Source organism: Scyliorhinus torazame, chromosome 6, assembly GCF_047496885.1.
Source record: "Scyliorhinus torazame isolate Kashiwa2021f chromosome 6, sScyTor2.1, whole genome shotgun sequence".
In the NCBI taxonomy this organism is placed as follows: Eukaryota; Metazoa; Chordata; class Chondrichthyes; order Carcharhiniformes; family Scyliorhinidae; genus Scyliorhinus; species Scyliorhinus torazame.
Window position 1 is genome coordinate 279,490,781 of NC_092712.1, and position 19,920 is coordinate 279,510,700.

General features: G+C 47.9%; 1 protein-coding gene and 1 long non-coding RNA gene across 4 annotated transcripts in view; one reads left to right on the forward strand and one right to left on the reverse strand.

The window, feature by feature from the left end:
* The window catches only part of elmo1 (engulfment and cell motility 1 (ced-12 homolog, C. elegans)), a 370,865-nt gene that overhangs the window by 103,919 nt on the left and 247,026 nt on the right, over positions 1 to 19,920 (reverse strand). The gene's annotated exons all lie outside the window — the stretch shown is intronic.
* On the forward strand, positions 5,774 to 16,120 carry LOC140425811 (uncharacterized). The gene is made up of 3 exons (XR_011948024.1): positions 5,774 to 5,847; positions 15,475 to 15,606; positions 15,988 to 16,120. It is a non-coding gene; the product is annotated as an uncharacterized lncRNA (long non-coding RNA).

Genomic DNA, 19,920 nt, shown 5'->3' on the forward strand with positions numbered 1-19,920 from the left:
CCAAACCAATCAAAGCAGTCACCATGCTGATTGGCATGTAGTCAATGAAATATTTAAAGCAGTCAACATGCCAGTGACAAAATGTGAACCATTCAAAACTTGTCTCATTCACTTAACAGGTAAGAAAAGTTTTAAATTAATAATTAATAACTATCAAGTACTAATTCTGTCTTCCAATATTTGTTGTTCATTCGCAAATGCCATAAAATTGATTAATCAATCTCCTCAAACTGTTTTAAGTACTTTAATTGACTTTATAGCTTCTCCATACACCCAATCAAACATGTTTCAGAAAAGCTCTCAGAGTTTCTCTCACTGATGCCTTCTTTTTTTCTGTTGCTGCGTTGTAAATTTCACCCAGTTCCCAGAACTTGATTCTTTGACTGACGGGGACAACTTAGCTCAATGTATATGTGAGAAAGTGATGCATCATGCGACTTATTCTCATCCAGATCTCTGAAAGAGCACTTCACCCAAGCCCACACCTTCGCCCTATAACCAGTTACTCCTTAACCTAATCTACACATATTTGGACACTAAGGGACAATTTAGCGTAACCGATCCACCTAACCTGCACACCTTTTGATTGTTGGAGGAAACCAGAGCACCCGGACGAAACCCACACAGACACGGGGAGCATGTGCAAACGCCACACAGATAGTCACCCAAGGTCGGAACTGAACCCGGGGTCCCTGATGCTGTGAGGTAGCAGTGATAACCGCTGCCCCACCATGAACTGTACCCACCATGCACACTTGAACTGTGATACCTGGAAAGCACTGACGGAACATACCACATCGCCACCGGCTTCAAAGCACAGTAGCAACTATGAAATGTAATTGATACAAGGAAAAAATATTACATTTTATTTTTAAACAAATCAAAGTGCTTTGGCGAAGGTGCTCTTCTTAGTGTGTAGGAGAGGAACTGATGTTTGTGACAGTATGGAATGGTGATGTCAATAAGATATCCTGATGTAGGGTCTGAACTCTAGTTCCAGCTGGAGCCAGTCAGGCCCAGAGCTCTGGCAAATGACCATCTGTTCTGACGGGAGATCTGATGGTGGAAAATCCTCTTTCATGATGCATTATAACAAATGGCAGCTTCAGCATTAACTAAAACATATTGTGAGAACCAAAGAAAAAATAAGTTTTATATAACTGAGTAAAAGATTTTGGGGTGAGGTGAGGGACATTAAATAAAAGTACATTTTAACCAACTGTATGCCAACAAATGTATATATATGTAACAAATAAATAAGTGATTAGATATTTTGGACTATGTTATTAATAAGAATAATAATCTTTTATTAGTGTCACAAGTAGGCTTACATTAACACTGCAATGAAGTTACTGTGAAAATCCCCTAGTCACCAAACTACGACGCCTGTTCAGGTACACTGAGGGAGAATTCAGAATGTCCAATTCACCTATGCTCATGTGTTTGCTTTGTTTGGCCCCTTGTTTCGCACTGTAACCAATCACTGTTTTGTCGATGTACTATTTGTCAATGTTCTCTGTTGATTATTCTTGTGTCTCCTACGTACGTACTGTGTACGTTCCTCGGCTGCAGAAAAATACTTTTCACTGTACTTCGGTACATGTGACAATAAATCAAATCAATCAATCAATCTAACAGCACGTCTTTTCGGGACTGTGGGAGGAAACTGGAGCATCCGAAGGAAACCCGCGCAGATACAGGGGGAACGCACAGACTCCGCACAGACAGTGACCCAAGCCGGGAATCGAACTTGGGTCCCTGGCGCTGGAAACAACAGTGCTAACCACTATGCTACCGTGCTGCCCTGTACCTGCATAGTTAAATAGTGTTCAAATATTTCACCTGTATTTTTCAGTGCCAGAATAACCCTGAGGTTTATGAAGATAGGTTGCATAGCTTGGTTTGTAATGTCTGAGTATAGGAGATTGAAGAGAGACTTGATTGAGGTGTTTAAAGCATTAAAGCGATTTGATGGGTTAGATGTAGAGGAACAATTTCCTTAGGGAATCAAGAACAAGGGCATATAAATTAAAATTCAGAGTGAAACTAAGAAACATCGTTTCACACAGAATGGCAGAAATTTGGATCATCCTCCTCCTCAAAAGGTTGCAATGCAGGGACAATTGGTGAGTTCGAGGCTATGATTGATCGGTTTTTGTTAGGTGAAGGTACTAAGGAATATGGATCAAAAGTGGGAAGAGAGCACTGTGGAACAGATCAGCCCTGTGCCTGAAGCAGGCCTGAGAAGATGGATGTCACACATTTTCAGCCATGTCATAGGGTAGCAAACATTCAGGAATTCTGACGGCGTGGGTTTCCTCAGGGTGATCCGGTTTCCTCCCACAGTCCAAAGATGTGCAGGTTAGGTGGATTGGCCATGATGAATTGCCCTTAGTGTCCAAAATTGCCCTTAGTGTTGGGTGGGGTTACTGGGTTATGGGGATAGGGTGGAGGTGTTGACCTTGGGTAGGGTGCTCTTTCCAAGAGCCGGTGCAGGCTCGATGGGCCAAATGGCCTCCTTCTGCACTGTAAATTCTATGATAATCTATGATTAATCTATGATAATCTTGCACTGGTAGAGGCCAGAATGTCACTGACGTTTTGTTAATGAATATTATTGCCACAAAGTTGAACAAAAAAAGGATAAACTTCCCTGTTAAGATCACTGAACAAAGTGAAGGGTGCGTTTTGAACTTAAATGCACTTTTCACTAAATAATGAAAATGAATCAAACAGGAAGTGTGATTTAATCTCAGATTGCATCTGCTGATTAATATCTAGCTGGTTGGGATTAATATAATGCTGCTGAGATATCCTCGGTAAATTTGCTCTGTTTGTGTCACATCCTTATTTTTGAATGACACAGTATCTTCTCTTCAATATGATCTACCAACATAATCCAAGCATTAATTCAACAAAGTAGGCCATTAATAAAGAGAAGGCAAATGGAACTTCACTGGGAATAAGCTCAAATATATTTCTGCCCACATAACGACAGATTTATGACTTCGGAGTTAGTTAAACATTTCACAAATATAATGGCTGGAACAGTCAGCAGATACATCATCCAAGTCTGCTCAAAGCAAAAGGTATTAAGGAAAGCGCTCCTGAAGCCACATTTATCAGAAAGCACTTGCAACTTCCCGCAGAGAATTAATGACACAGGATCCCTAGATGCACTGGGAAACCAAACTTATTGCCAACAAGGAGTTTAAGTGACAATATTGTTAAATGCTTATGGTTAGGTTACATTGCTGATTCACAGCACAGCATAGATGTGTATGGGGCAGGATTCTCTGGCCCGCCGCACCCGTTTTCCGGTGAGACGCACCCCCGTCGGCAGCGGTGTTCTCCATCCCGGCAGCTGGCCAATGGGGTTTGCCCATTGTGGGTACCCCCACGCTGTCGGGAAATCCACGGGCATGAATGAGTTGCCGGAGAAACCGAGGATCCCGCCGACAGAAAATCCAGCCCATGATATAGCAGGTTGCCTTGGGGCTGGCTTAGCACAGTGGGCTAAACAGCTGGCTTGTAATGCAGAACAAGGCCAGCAGTGCGGGTTCAATTCCCGTTCTGGCCTCTCCGAACAGGCGCTGGAATTTGGTGACTAGGGGCTTTTCACAGTAACTTCATTGAAGCCTACTTGTGACAATAAGCGATTATTATTAATTATTATCAGTAATACAGGAAGTACTGAGATTAACACTGGCAAAGGTCTGTTGGACTCAATGGTCTGTGTCCGTGCTTTGGATCTACAGGGCATGTAACAACAAAACACATAGTCCGATGTGTCACTTTATCAAGCAGTAATGCCTGGAAGATTAACTTATTTGTTAATAACTTCTAAAGATTTCTCTGTCAACTATCAACAAGTTTTTTTTTTGATCACATTTTTAAAAAATTACTTTATCAGAGTTACAAAGCCAGAGCTCAGAGTGTGGACAGGGGAAAACCCCTCATCCAGCTCCTTGTCTGCTCCAAAAACCAATACAAATTGAATCCAATTCATGGTCCCCACAAGAGAGACATACCAGATCCAGGCATTACACTTGACCACACGCTCATCTAAGCCAAAACCATGAATGTTTTAATAGAAACAAATTCAGCATTTCCTAATCAGAGGGTGCCGATTCCGGGCAGAATGATAATCCTAAATGAGGCAGCTGTCAAACCATAACTAGTGTCTTTGATCCTTCCTGTTTCAATTGTTGAACAGTTGAACTGCACTGGGAATAGGCTCTTGGCACAGTGTAAACTAACCTCGAGAAGAGTACGATGTTGCCAGCATCCAGAAGGTGAGGAGGCTTATATTTGTTACATTAAATAGAATGTTCAGCACCAAAAGAGGCCATTTGGCCCAACCTGTTCAGAAAATACACGCGATATTTGCCAATGTTTCACCCAGGCTGTCAGAGGTAGGCTGATTTTGCGGAAAATAATGCTGGATCTCTCATTGATTGAAGTACGTTTTTTGCTGATTCATTCGGTGCAAAGATCTTGAACTCCTCAACATTGTCCCGAGGAACGAGATACTGCAGCCCTAGCACAGGCTTCAGATCAAGCACAGAGGAGGAGGAGTTTGGTAAGGAGTTTATAAGCTAAATGTAAACCCATTGGCATGCACACCAATCCATGAAAGGCAGTGAAATTAATCACAGTGATAGAATCTGTTATTAGCCTGTTATTTAGTTATTTGTTTAATCATGTTGGTGAGACAGCTGCTATAGACACATCACAACACCAAACACATATTTTTCACAGTCAGTCACTGATTAGCTGAAATGCAGAGGGTTACGATTCTTTAGAATATAAATCTAGTCCTTAGGAAGCCTTTTCATTCTCCGATATCGGTGCAAAGGGGGGTCTTGACAAAGCTCCCCTTCCCCATATCCAGTGACTATAAAGAAGAACCTGTTCCTTCGAATGTCAGGCCATCAATAAATATGATTTTTAACAAGTCTGCAATAGCACCTCCTACCTCAGGAGGCCCCAAAGATGTTAAATGAATGGAAGTTCATTCTTCGTAGCAAGTCTAGTCTTTCTCATGCTTCTTGCTCCTCTCCCAAGGAGTGAACACACATTGTAAAGCAGCATTTTTCAAACTTTTTTCCTGGGACCCACTTGCCAACTGGCTGACCTTCACCACCTGCGTCAACTGCCCTTCGCAACACGTGCCACACTCACTTACCGTCATTGCAAAATGGGAGTCCCTTGGTCCTCACTTGAATCAGGTTCAAAGGAGGAAAAGGCAGTGCACATATCAGATGTAGGCATCAGCCAGTTCCTTTGTGCCATCTTCATCTTTATGAAAACGGAAAATCCAACCCCGCATATGTAGGTCGTCGTGAAGGGCAACAGCAACAAAATGCGTGTTATTAGCACTCAACACTGGATTCTCCTGAGAGATGCTACACCATCTGATGCTGATAGCCTCATGGGCTTTTGCCGTATTTTAATGTGGTATCACAGGTCAGCTACAGCAGCTTAGTCTTTTCATCTGGAGTCAGCTCTAAGTTAATAACTGACTCTGGGGTATCAACCGCAAAAGGAATTTTTCCCCCACCACTTCTCTTTCAAAATCTGAAACTTTTCTTCTCATTTGCCAGTACTTCTCTATAATACACATGGGCTTTGCATCCTTATTAGCACTAGCCCAATTGACAAAACCATACCTCAAGAAATCATCTTTATACTGCTTTGTTCCTGTACTAAGTTTCTTCTTTGTAGGCTGTTAACCAGGGGCCCTGGAGCTCTGTACAGAACTAACATCAGCACTGCCCTGTCCTGCTCTGGACTCTCCTGTGCAGCTCACCCCAGCAGATTCAGTTGTGAGATCCTGTCCAATAGGTAAAACTGCCTTTTGAGTCTCTGGCTGTCTCTTACTTTTTAGAAAACCATTCATCTTCGCAGTTCACTTGCCTTGCTTGCCAGTAGCTGGAAAATGGAAGCAACACTGTTCTGTGATTTGATGCCAGAAACACCTATCTGGACGGGCGTTTGACATCAAGAACGCAATTCTCCCATGCCGTGCCGTATGGGAGAATCACCGTTCGCGTCATTTTTTCCCGTGGCGCTGGTCCGACGCCGGCAGGTGATTCTCCGACGAGCGTAGAATCGGCGCCGGCGCATTTGGCGTGGCGCCAGCCGCTTTCCACGGCCGGGCCGCCGATTCTCCGGCCTTGATGGGCCGAGCGGAAACGGCAGAGTCCCGCCGGTGCCGTTCACACCTGCTCGCAGCCGGCGGGAACTCTGCGCGTAGCTCTGGGGGGCGGCCTGTGGGGCGGGGAAAAGCGCTCCTTCACCGGGGGTGGCCTCCGATGGGGTCGGCCTGCGATCGGGCCCCACCGATCAGCAGGCCGACCTCTCCAGTCCCGGCCCTATTTTATTACGCGGCCGGCCACTGACCCCCACGCCATGTTGCACCGGGACCGGCGTGCTGAGCAAGTCCCCCGCGCATTCGCGGGTTGGCGCGGCCCGACTGCGCATGCGCGGGTTGGCGCGGCCCAACTGCGCATGCGCGGGTTGGCGCGGTGCCCATTTGGCGCCGGGATGGGAGGCTGGAATGGCGTGAACCGCTCCAGCGCCGTGCTGGCCCCATGTGGGGACCAGAATCGGTAGTGCACGCGCCTTTCACGACGGCGTTCTCAACGGCACGAACACTCTGCCTCCATTTCGGAGAATCACGCCCCAAGTGTACGTGCAGGGTCACGACCTGCTCTCCGCTGCCACTTCTTGCCGGAAGACTCCACACAGTCTCATTTATTTGCATTTAAAAGGCAGCAGTGATTGCCATTCTCAATATAAAAGCCGCGAGAGGCTGTTGAGTGCTTCTCCAGCGATGGAGACCACCGCGGGATTGGCATGGCCAATCACTCGGCGACCCTCCCGACTCCCGCCCGCGAGTTGTGACTTGCATTTTGAAAAATCCTGTTGTAAAGGGCTCACACATAAAGTGATGTGACTTAGAAGGGTGGTTTGTGCCCGAGGAACTGCCTTGGTCTCTCTCCTGCACGAGTAGCAGGAAAGGAGAAGGAAACTGACAGCATGGCCCTGAGGAAGGACAACAATCAAACTGCCATTTATTTGTGCTAGTTTGATACACGAAAGATGCACAAAGTTTCACAACACTTTGAAAATAATGAAGCTCGACCTTTCTTTGCGATCTGCAAGGCAACATACTCTTCAAGAGGTTCAGGTGACTCATGAACTGAAGCTTTCAGCTCTTGAGAGTCTGGCATTCGTCATCTGAACCCCCACAATTAGATCATTGCTGCAAATCCACTCAAGAATTTCTCTTTTTCTTTAGAAGTATAATATTATAAATAGTAGTGATTTGCCGATGGTTGTTCTGCAACTTTCCTACTTAACGATGCTGTTTTAAAGAAACCAAATCACAGAGAACATTTAGGCACACTGAATGGGTCACCAGGGGCAATGCAGTTCACCTGATTATTTCCGATAATTGGATGACTTGAAATCTTACAATCTTGTATGTGCAATATATCAGATCAATGAGTTTTCTGCCAAAGGTCAGTCGACTATTCTACGGCCAAGTTCCCTCACGTGACCTTAACAGTAGTAGGTTTTTTTCCCAAATCGGAATATAGGGCGCAAGTTAACCACCGCGTTGTGTCCAACACGGATCTGGGCGCGCCGAGTAAATAGCAGGAAAGGCCAAAATTGAGGTTCGCAAGTTTGTCATCTAACCAGCCCGCTCCTGATGGCACGTTCTGGATCATGCCTAAATATGGAGAGCATATCATTTGCATTCATTTCCATCTCATTAGACTGACATTGAATGTAATGGCCTTCCAGGAACTAACCAGCAGTCCAGCGAACAACAAGTGGGCGTTGTTTAGTACTCCAAGTTGGCGCAATGGCTGTTGGGGAACTGAGGTGATTAGCCATTTCCATTTTCCATCATGCAGCTCAAGGGCACTGGGGCAGCCTCAGGAGAGGAGGTCGCGCTTGATTGGGGCGCTGAAGTGTTCCATATCAGGGGTTGCCCCTGGGCCGGTGAGGTTTGGTGAAGGGCTGTTCATCTATGAGGCCTTCAAGCCATCATTAAATATTGTGGATACCCATAACAGGGGCAACTACAGCTGCTGCATGTCTGTCCTCCCAACACTTCCAGGACAGAGCCCTGCTCGTGGTTCTATGCTGAAAGACTCTTTACCTCCCTTTGACAGTGACAGGCTCTAGCTTCACAGCTGAAGGCTATTTCTAATAAGCTTTTGGCCTTGTTAGTTGTGAGAGCACTTTACAGCTGTAGGTTCTGTTTGCTGCTTGCTCCTGCTGGTGGCTGCAGATGCCTGGAGGCTGCTGTTGCTGTTTCCTTCCTTTTCTGTAGCTGGAAAGAAAGACAATGGGCTGGATTCTCCATCCCACCTCGCCACATTTCCGTTTCACCCCGCTGGCGGGATGCTCCTTTACACCGGCTGGTCAATAGGGTTTCCCATTGTGGGGCAACCCCATGCCGTCATGAAAACCCCAGGCTGCCGGAAAAACAGAGCATCCCTCCGGCGGAGAATCCAGCCCAATATTTTCTAAAATACCTGGATCCGGAACACTGGAATTCAGGGAAACGTCCAGTAGGCAATCCAGTTTGAAGCAAGAAGACGCTATGGGACCTGTTGCGTGAAATTCATCCAAATGGGCCACCTGACAACGCAGTTGAATTAATGCTTTTGCAGATTGCTGATGCTTTTTTTGTTGGTGTGGTGAGTGTTGCATGTAACTGACACGTCACCACGGTTTAAACACACAGGAGTCAAGGATGTTCAACTGCACCTTGAGTGCCAGTGGAATATGTGGGTGCCAGGATTTGGTTCCAGTAAGATTGGGCCGTGTGGGAGGGCCTGCACAGCTGCGGCTCCTGGATGGAGAATGGCACTGATACGTCAAACAAGTAACACATTGATGGACATTTCAACAAAGTTCTGGACATGATAGCACATTCTCAGGCTTGCCCTTTGTTTCTGTTGAGGAATCTGTGAGGGGTTTTGTTTTTGTGAAAATGAACTGACATAGATTTGTATTGATACCAGTATGAAGCATTGACGTTTCCTTGTTGTTTAATGGTTAGTGTGATATGTGGAATGTTAAGCTGATTTTCAAATCTTTGTTACTGTTGACCATTTAATAAACAAAATATTCTCAAGTGGTGCTGCAGGTTGTGCTTGCTGCTGCTTGTGTCTGCAAATTCCAGGAGGCTTCTGGTGCTGTTTCAGCAGCCTGCAGTAAGGAAAAGGAGGATGGGAAGATGAACTGCTGCATGGGCTGAAGAAGGGGAAGGGGAAATCTTTCTCACCTCTGGCGTGTTCCGGGTTGGTGTGAGAGGCATATTGATCCAAATGAGCTTTTTGCTGCTTACAGCTGCCTGGAGGCTGAGAGTTTGTTTGATGCCGCCCCTTTGCTTTTGACTCACGTCGCCGTGAGTCAAACACACTGGACGTCGAGGCTGTTTTACTGCACCTTGAATGCCAGTGGAATATGTGGATACCGAGCTTTGGTTCTGATGATATAGGCCATATAAGGCCTGTACAATGGAGGTTCATGGACAGAGACTGATACGTAAGACGACGAAATGGCAAGTATCCTCCATTTTGTTGAGGATCTGCGTGGGATGATACAGTGTGTCTTTTTTTTGTACAAATTAACAGTTGTAGTTTTCTGTTTGTACCAATATTCTGTTGCGAAAAGGTACTTGTCTGCGTATGGTACGGTGTCTTTTCCTTGTTGATTAATGGTTAGTGTGATTTACGGACTGTTGAGAAGTTGATTTTCATCTCTTTGTATAAAGGTACTGTTCACCGATTAATAAACAAAATATTCTCAAGTGGATTCTCAAGGGTTTATGTGCCATGTCTCAGCTGGTGATTATTGCATCACATTTCAATCAAACTTTGAGCCTGATCAGTGTGCCTGACCTCTAGAAGCGTCAGCACCATAGAGGCAGCAGGCAACAATCAAACAATGGCCTTCAGCACTGGGATATCTTTGCGACCATAGGGTAAGTGTGTGGGTCTGGGGGTCTAGAGGCTCCTGCTGTGAGCTGGTGGCAAGTGTGCAGAGCGGGGTTCTTCAGCACAACTGGCTCGGTGGATGGCACCGAGAGAAGGTGGCGGGGAGGCTTTTGGGATTTGAGGCTTCCGGGACGATGTCCGTCTCTCTCGGTCTCTAATTCCTTACAGATATAGCAATCTGGCTGGTTATGTCTGTCCCGCAGAGGCTGCCCTCACGATGCTGGTGGCAGCCCAGGCAGCCAGACGCCGGGGAAGGTGGCAGCACCCTGATAATCGGCCGCCAATCAGGCCGAGGTGTACAGGCGTCGTTGGTTTACAAAAGGAGATGATGGACAGCATGTGCCGCAGGAGACCCCGTCTCAACAAGGTGACAGTGCGGCACCTGTGCCACGTCCTCGTGGACTTGACACCCTCTGGAGGAGGAGCACAATTGCTCCCGGTGGCCGTGAAGGTCACCGCAGCCCTGAACCTCTATGCAATCAGATAATTCCAGGGCTCGAGTGGGGACTTGTGCGACATTTCCCAAGCTACATACCACAAGTGCATCCGTGAGGTAATGAATGCCCTGTATGCCCAGGCATCAGAGTTTATCAACTTTGACTGGACTAGGCCCACAAGATGCCTGGGCTGCAGGATTTTCCACCATTGCTGGGATGTGCCAGGTCCAGGGGCAAATTAATGGCATGCAATTCACCTTATGCGCATCGGGGCATCAGGGAGCGTCCTTCATTAACAGGGAGGGGTTCCACTCCCTGAATGTTCAACTCATGTGCGACCACCACCTCCAGATCATGTACGCGTGTGCAAGCTTCCCAGAGAGCGTGCATGACAGCTGCATCTACTTGGAGATCCCCTGCATCTTCAAGGACCACCCCAGGATGACGTGTTGGCTCTTGTGGAATAAGAGGTACCAGCTGAAATGCTGGCTGATGACACCACTGCGGAGGCCAGAGACCAAGGTGGAGACTCGATATAACTGCCACCAGTGCAGTCATTGAGTGCTGCATTGGACTGCTCAAAATGTGGTTCCAATGCCCGGACCGCTCTGGTGATGCACTGCAGTAAACCCCCCCCCCAGACGGTCTCCTGCTTTGTGGTGGTCTGCTGTGCCCTCCACAGCCTGGCACAGCAGAGGGGCGACATGCTGGAGGTAGAGGAACATATGGCCTATTCTGAGGCGGACCAGTGGGGATTGGGGACCAACCCGGGGGGGGTGGGGGGAACCCGCAGGACGAGACGGAGGGAGGAAGAGCCGGAGGGGCAAGGACCCACAGAAAGAGCCGGAAGATGGGAGGACAGGCAGTGGAAAGGGTACGGCATGACTGGAGGACCAGGGAGGCCTTCATCTTTATCCGCTTCTCACTTTGTCCGTCACTCATCCCCCCCCTCCATTGTTCCTTCTCCTCAGTCCCACTTAGACCCATCCCTCCACTCCCCCAATTCCTCCACTCCCACCCCCCCCTCCCCAATTACCCTGTTCCACCCTTCAAAGGTCAGTGTTACATCACCATAGGATCATGGGCCTGTGTCGGCACTGTCAGTGGGTCAATATACAAGACAGGAGAATGATGATCACTCACTGTGAGGTTAGCTCTTTCTGCTTACAGCGCGCTCACACCGTTCCTCTGAACGGGATCTGCATTAGGAGTGTTTGATCTTGGACTACTGTGCCCAATGGGCTGTAGGGCAACAAGGGGGGGAGGTAGCGGAGGGCAACAGGGATGAGGGTGCAGCAGGCCTGTTGTGAAGATTAACGTGACAGAGGCTTCACAATGTATCAGGTGTAATATGTTTTAATTGTGCACATTTGGCATTTCCATTCTCCCTACCTACAGATCGTGCCCCCCACCCCCAGTGATCTTGTCTCTTTGTGATCTTTTGTGGTCACTGTAGGCCTAGGTATGTCCTCAGGATGCACATCAGATGTGTAGGCAGCTGGCTGCTTTGCGCTACCTGTGGCATTTGATGCCCCTGATGGACGTCCTCTGGAGAGCCTGGAGCAGAAGGGGCATCGACTGACTTTCTGGTGTCACCGTGCCACCCTGTTCTGCCCGTTGCCCTTGAGTTACACCAGTGTCGCGGGAGTGGGTGGGGAGTGGGGGAGGGGGGGGGTTGGGTGGGGGGGAGATTTGGAAGAACTAGAGACCACCGTTGTCTCCTTGGTGGAAGGCCCCGGATTGGCCTCCGGTGTTTCCTCCTCTCTGATGGTGCTCGTAGGGCCCTTGGGGTCCCAATGGGATGGAGAGACAGCTGGAGTGAGCTGAAGAGACCTCTGCATCATCTGGCTCTGCCAGTCCTGGTGGTTCCCCATTGTCTGCACCATGGTGTCGATGCCCTCAGCCATGGTCCTCAGTGACTGGGACATGTTCTGGAGTGCCTCGGCAATGTCCACCTGCGTCTGGGACTTGTCCCTCAGAGAGTGGGACATGATATCGAGGCCCTCAGTCATGGTGGTCACAGACTGAGCCATGCCTTGGACACCACCACTCAAGACGCTAATGTCGTGCTCCAGGCCTTCCACTTTGGTCGCCACTCTAGCAGTGTGGGCCTCAGTGCCACATATTGTCTGCATCATCATCAGCGCCTGTAGCATTTGGGACTAAAACCGTAGTCAAAGAAATGTGTTAGAAAGAATATCTTTAGGAAGGGAGGGGCAGAGATCTGGAGAGGTTGAGACGGGAAATTCCACATCTTAGGCCTTCGAGAGCTGAAGGCATGGTCCCGGATACTGGGGCAAAGGAAATGGAGGATAAACAGAAAACCATAATAATAGGAACATTGTTGCAGGGATGGAAGAGGTTACAGAGGTACAAAGCATTATTCCCCCTAATATGTCTTCACTGGGTGATCCCGTTATGTCCCTGTCCATTAAATTGCATTCAGATAATTGCTCAGGAGTTCCATGAATATTTTACCAGTTTACCACCCGATTGTGAGATCCAGCATTTGACTGCACTGAAGTATACTGCATGGCTGGAGAGCATCGCACTTACACCCCAAACCCCTCACAGCATTACTGGCATAGGTTGGGCAATTGGCCTCGCCCACAGGCTGGAATGTCTGGTAATACCTTCACATGGAGAGACAGTGGTGCAGTTGTAATGTCACTGGATTAGTAATCCACAGACCAAGTACCTGCTCTGGAGACATGGGTTCGAATCAAATTCAATTAATAAAATCTGAAATTTAAAGCTACTCTCTGTAATGGTGACCATAAAACTGTCATAAAAACAATAGGGCCGGATTCTCCGTCGGCGGGATCCTTTGGTTCCCCGGCAGCACACTCACGCTCGTGGATTTCCCAATGGCGTGGGCGTGCCCACAATGGGAAATCCCATTTTCCGGCTGGCGGGACGGAGGATCCCGCTGCCGGCGGGGGCGCGCCGCACCCGGGACAGAGAATCCCGCCCAATAGTCTTTGTTTCCTCCCACAAGTCCCGAAAGACGTGCTTGATAGGTGAATTGGACATTCTGAACTCTCCCTCTGTGTACCCGAATAGGCGCCGGAGTGTGGTGACTAAGGGATCTTCACATTAACTTCATTGCAGTGTTAATGTACGCCTACTTGTGTCACTAATAAAGATTATTATTATTAAATCTGCCTTCCTTACCTGCTCTGGTCTACATGTGTCGCCAGATGTGCTTTACTGCCCTCTGAAATGACCTAGTCAGCCACTCGGTTCAAGTGGGATTAGGGATGGAAACAAATGCTGGCCTTGCCGGCGAAGCCCTCAACCCATCAACAAATATTTAAAATATCTGGCCAGTCTGGTGCTACAGTTATAAAACTCTGAAGAAAAAAATGATCTCAACACCTTTAAATTCCTTGGTCACTTGTAGCTCCATGACTAGATGCAAAATGTGACTGGGGAATATGAGAATCCCGCATTGGGCTGCCATAGAGAAAGTAAGACAGCTCCTATAATTTAGATTTATAAACAGAAAACTGCAAGTCCAGTAACACCAAATGAAAATACAGACATCAGTAGACCTTATATGACTGCTAGATGATATAGGCAGTTATGTTTTAAACTATCTCTTTTAAATAAGGCAAAACACAATGCCCTGGAATGGTGGGATGGTGGTGTGAAGCTGCAGTGACCACTGCGTGGTGACAGGCCTGTGTGATTTGGTTGCTACGGGAACACCGGACCCAAGACGAGCCCTACTGAAACTCAAGTGTACGCTTTTACAGCTGAAAACAAAGGGTGAAGCAACTGTGCTTCCTGCTTGCAGATTCTCAGGCTCATCAAGGCAGTCGGATTAATAGCAGGTGTTGCAATTCCAGGCAGAAGAAAAGGACTGCTTTTGGGTTAACCACACACAGATGCAATGGGCTGGTTAGGATGGAGTCATGTTTGAGAAAACAATGTTTGTGAAAAATTGGAGCCACCGAATCACCAGATACAAGCTTACAAACAGGGAATCCATTTGTCTGTGCTCAAATGGTATAGTGGAGAGGACAAAGTTTAAGAGGCCAATGAAAGATTCACCTTGGCAAAGCAGGATAAAGAAGGCCTGTTGACTTGCTGTGAGAAGTTGGACTTTAAATTTCAAACTACATGCCTATGATAGCGTGGTATAATATGTAAATGTGGCATGGGGTTTTCGGTCAGGTTATGAAGTTAATTAGGTAAGTGTCGACGCCGTCGCATTTCATGACGGCGTCAACATGCCCTCAGGCGCAGCGATTCTGACCCCTATAGGGGGCCAGCACCGCACTGGAGCGACCCACGCCGCTCCAGCTGCCGATCCCGGCGTCAGATGGGCGCCGCGGGTCGGCGCATGCGCTGTGCGGCTGGCGCCAATGCGCGCGCAGTGGCTCCCTTCTCTGCGCTGGCCCCGACGCAACATGGCATCGGGCTACAGGAGCCGGCGCGGAGCAAAAGAGGCCCCCAGCCTGAGAGGCCGGCCCACCGATCGCGGGCCAGACCACAACGGAGGCCCCCCACCCCCCAGGGTCGGGATCCCCCCCCCCTCGGGATCCCCCCCCCCCCCCCCCGGATCCCCCCCCCCCCCCCAACCAGGCTGCCCCGGATGCATGCACGCCGAGGTCCCGCCGGGTAAGACACACGTGGATGGCACCGGCGGGACTCTGACTTTTTGTGCGGCCGCTCGGCCCACCCCGGACGGAGAATCGCCGGGGGGGGGGGGGGGGGGGGGGGCGGGGAGGAGACACGCTCTCAGGAGAATCGGCGGACCGGCGTCGGGGCGATGTTGCGCGATTCGCGCCCGGCCCACCATTTCTCCTGCCCGGCGTGGGCCGAGAGAATCCCGGCCACCATTTCTGTAGTCTAGTGCATTATTTGCCTATTAAGTAATATTTAGTCAATGTTGATATTAGCTGGCATGTTACAGTAAAAGTCTTATTTTTAAATCTTGTCTTGCAATTGTGTCTGTAGTTCACTAGGAATTCATATCTCTTTTTAAAAGTTATTATTTTCCACAGGGATTGTAACACTTCGCACATTGTGTCTATGTGGGTTTCCTCTGGGTTCTCTGGTTTCCTCCCCCAAGTCCCGAAAGACGTGCTGTTCGGTGAATTGGACATGCTGAATTCTCCCTCGGTGTATCTGAACAGGTACTGGAATGTAGCGACTAGGGTATTTTCAGAATAACTTCTTTGCAGTGTTAATATAAGCCTATTTGTGACAATAAAGATTTTTGCTGGAAAGCTGAAGAGAACACAAAAAATGCTGAAATTGGAAATAAAGTGGAAAATGATTGAAATGACCAAAACCTAAAAGATATACCAATACTTTGGCTGGGACCTATCACTCCCCAACAAGTTAACATATCTTTTAAATTGAGATGCTTAATTGGGAAGTCATGGCCTGTGGTGTAGGACATTACTCAAGTTGTAAAGTGCGGAACAAAAGCATCAGATATATAGGAACACCATTGCCTCCAAATCACACACCATCCAGCTTTGGCACACATGGCTGTTCTTTCTTCTTCGTAGGATTAAAATCCTGGAACTCCTTACTTGACACCACTGGGCGAGCACTCTCACCCACACGGATTCCAAAACATGGTCCACCAACCATCATCTTCTCCAGGATAACTAAGGATGGGCAATAAATGCTGGCTTTGTTAACAATGGCCGCACTACGAGAATGAATAAAAAATATGTAACGATTGGACATCAAACATGTCTTTTAAGTCTGTGGATTGTATAGAGAGCAAGTTCCAGAAGAAAAAATAATGAAGTGCGTGTTTTTTTTTTTTGCTCAACACCTGAAAATGTGATGGTAAAAAGATTGTTCAGAATTCTTTCATTACTGCAGATGACAATTCTTTTGTTCATCTGTCACAACTGGTAATCATCCAGAATGAAATAAAAGAACAGGTGGTCCAAATGCCTGTGAACATTAAAATGTAATATTGCAGCACTGTGATGGCTGGCAACTTGAACGTTTAATGTTACAGTTCCAATGGAAGCGGGATAATATTTTTATCATCTGCAAACCTCACAGCCCACTGGCAGACCCTGAGGCCATTCATTCAAGTACCTGCTCCTCGGATACCTTGAGCAGATGAAACACAAACTCCCTATGGTCTGTTGTAACTGATGAGATGACAGCTTTCTAAAAGCAACAAATCTGTCACTATCCCTTTCATTGCTTCATTTCAGATCTCTCTCTATATATGTTTGGCTGCGCATGGAAAAGTTTTAATCCAGACCAACAAAGGATATCTGATTGATTTTCAAATTACATTTTAATGTCATTATTGGACATCCAAGCCAAGCTACGCTTAAGTTGGTATGTGCAAAACTGCATCTTTTCTGTGGAGTAAACTTGAAAATGTAGGGTTGGAAATCAACAGGTGAATGAGATCGGGCTGTGTTGGTTTTAAAACTAAATCCAGCATTCTCAGAGGCAAATGCAGCACTGACAACATTCCTCTGGGGAACAAGTTGTCAAAGTAAGTTGAAGGTTGATTTGAGCTTTTTTGATGAAGTAACAGGGAACATTGATGAGGGTACTGTGGCTGACGTGGTGGAAATGGACTACCAAAAAGCATTTGATGAAGTGCTATTTAATAGGTTTATCAGCATTGTGAAAGCTCAAGGAATAAAAGGGAATGGCAATACAGATACAAAACATCTACTGCACTAGCCTCAATGTTTCTTGTTCCTTCCTCAAAAAAATGGATTAAATTAGTAAGATACGACCTTCGCCTAAAAAAAAAATATGGGGCAAAATTCTCCGACCCCCCGCCGGGTCGGAGAATTGCCGGAGGCTGGCGTGAATCCCGCCCCCGCCGGTTGCCGAAGTCTCCGGCACCGGATATTTGGCGGAGGCGGGAATCGCGCCGCGCCGGTTGGCGGCCCCCCCCCCCCCCCCCCGCTCAATTCTCCGGCCTGGATGGGCCGAAGTCCCGCTGCTAAAATGCCTGTCCCGCCGGCATAAATTAAACCACCTACCTTACCGGCGGGACAAGGCGGCGTGGGCGGGCTCCGGGATCCTGGGGGGGTCGCGGGGCGATCTGGCCCCGGTGGGTGCCCCCACGGTGGCCTGGCCCGCGATCGGGGCCCACCGATCCGCGGGCGGGCCTGTGCCGTGGGGGCACTCTTTCCCTTCCGCCTCCGCCACGGTCTCCACCATATTGGAGGCGGAAGAGACTCCCTCCACTGCGCATGCGCGGGAATGCTGTCAGCGGCCGCTGACGCTCGCCCGGAGATGTCATTTCCGCGCCAGCTGGCGGGGCACCAAAGGCCTTTTCCGCTAGCTGGCGGGGCGGAAATTTGTCCGGCGCCGGCCTAGCCCCTCAATGTTGGGGCTCGGCCCCCAAAGATGCGGAGCATTCCGCACCTTTGGGGAGGCGCGATGCCCGTCTGATTTGCGCCGTTTTGGGCGCCAGTCGGCGGACATCGCGCCCTTTCCGGAGAATTTCGCTCATGATGTCTGTTCCTTTCTAAGTGACTATTTATCCTGTCTCTGAGAATTGATACTAATAATTCACGCTACACAAGTGTCAGGCAATAACCATCTCCAACAAGAGAGAATCTAACCATCTCCCCATGCTATTCAATGATATTACCTTCGCTGAATCCCTATCAACCTCCAAGATATCACCATTGACCAGAAAATTAACTGGGCCAGCCACATAAAAACTGTGGCTACAAGAGCAGGTCAGAGGCTGGGAGTTCTGCAGTGGGTAACTTGCCTCCTGACTCGCCAGTCTATTCATCATCTACAAGTTACATTCCACTTGCCTGGATGAGTGCAGCTCCAACATTCAAGAAGCTTGACACAATCCAGGACAAAACAGCCTAATTTGATTGGCATCCTACCATCACCTTAAACATTTATCTTCTCTACCACTGGCATACAGTGACAGCAGTGTGTAACATCTACAAGATCCAGTGCATTAACCTATGACCCCACTTAAAAGGTCGCAACTTAAAACCCACAACCTCTATCGCCTAGAAGTACTAGGGCAGCAAACATGGGAACGCCAACATCTACATGTTCCCCTCCAGGTTATTCACCAGCCTAACTTAGAGCTATATTGTTGTTTCTTCACTGTCATTGAGTCAAAATCCTAGCACTCGCTCCCTAACAATGCTGTAAGAACATAAGAAATAGGAGCAAGAGTAAGCCATTCAATCCCTCAGGCCATTTTGCCATTCAACAAGATCATATTAAATCAATTGTGGCCTCAACTCTACTTTGCTGCTGTACCCTCCTCCCCTCCAAACCAATCCTCAACTCTACTGTAGATCAAACATCTATCTTGGTCTTGAATATATTCAATGACCGGGCCTCCGCAACTCTCTATGGAAGAGAATTCAAAGATTAATTTGAGAAGAAATTCTTCATTTTCATGTTAAATGGTGGACCCCATTATTCTGAAACTGTGCCCTCTATTCTAGATTTTGCCAAGAAGGGAAACATACTGTCAGCATCTAATCTGCCACGCCCCCCGACAATTTTACATATTTCAATAAGATCACTTCACATTCTTTTAAACACCATTAAATATAGGCCCAACCTGCTCACCCTTTCCTCAGAAGGTAACCCCTTTACCAGCCGAGTGAACCGTCTCTGATTTTTATTCTATTTGTTCAAGAGATGTGGGCTTCACTGGCTAGGCCAGCATTTATTACCCATCCCTAATTGTCCTTGAGAAGGTGGCAGTGAGCTGCCTTCTTGAACCACTGCAGTCTATATAGTGTAGGTTCACCCACAGTACTATTAGAGAGGGAGTTCCAGGTTTTTGACACAATGACTGTGAAGGAACGGTGATGCATTTCCAAGTCAGGATGGTGATTGGTTTGGAGGGGAACTTCGAGGTGGTGGTGTTCCCATGTATCTGATGCCCGTCTCCTTCTAAATGATACTGGTCATGGGTTTGGAAGGTGCTGCCTAAGGAACCTTGGTGAGTTCCCACAGTACATTTTGTAGATGGTATACACGGCTGCTACTGTGGGTCGGTGGTGGAGGGAGTGAATGCTTGGGAAGGGGTACCAATCACGCGGGCTGCTTTGTTGATGGTGGCAGGCCTCTGGGGGGGGGGGGGGGGGGGGGGGGGGGCGGTTGTTGGAGCTGCACTCATCCAGGCAAGTGTTCCATCACATTCCTGAGTTGTGTCTTGTAGATTGTGTACAGATTTTGGGGAGTCAGGAGGCAAGTTACTCGCCGCAGCAGTCCTAGCGTTTGACCTGCTCTTGTGGCCACAGTATTTATATAGCTAGTCCTGTTGAGTTTCTGGTCAATGGTAACCCCAAGGAGGTTGATAGTGGGGGATTCAGTGATGGTAATGCCATTGAATGCCAAGGAGCGATTTACTTGCATTGCAATTATTTCCATTCTTATGTAAGGTGACCAAAACTTTTTGTAGTAAGCCAGGTGCAGTCTCACCAATGCCCTATACATTTGTAGGAAGA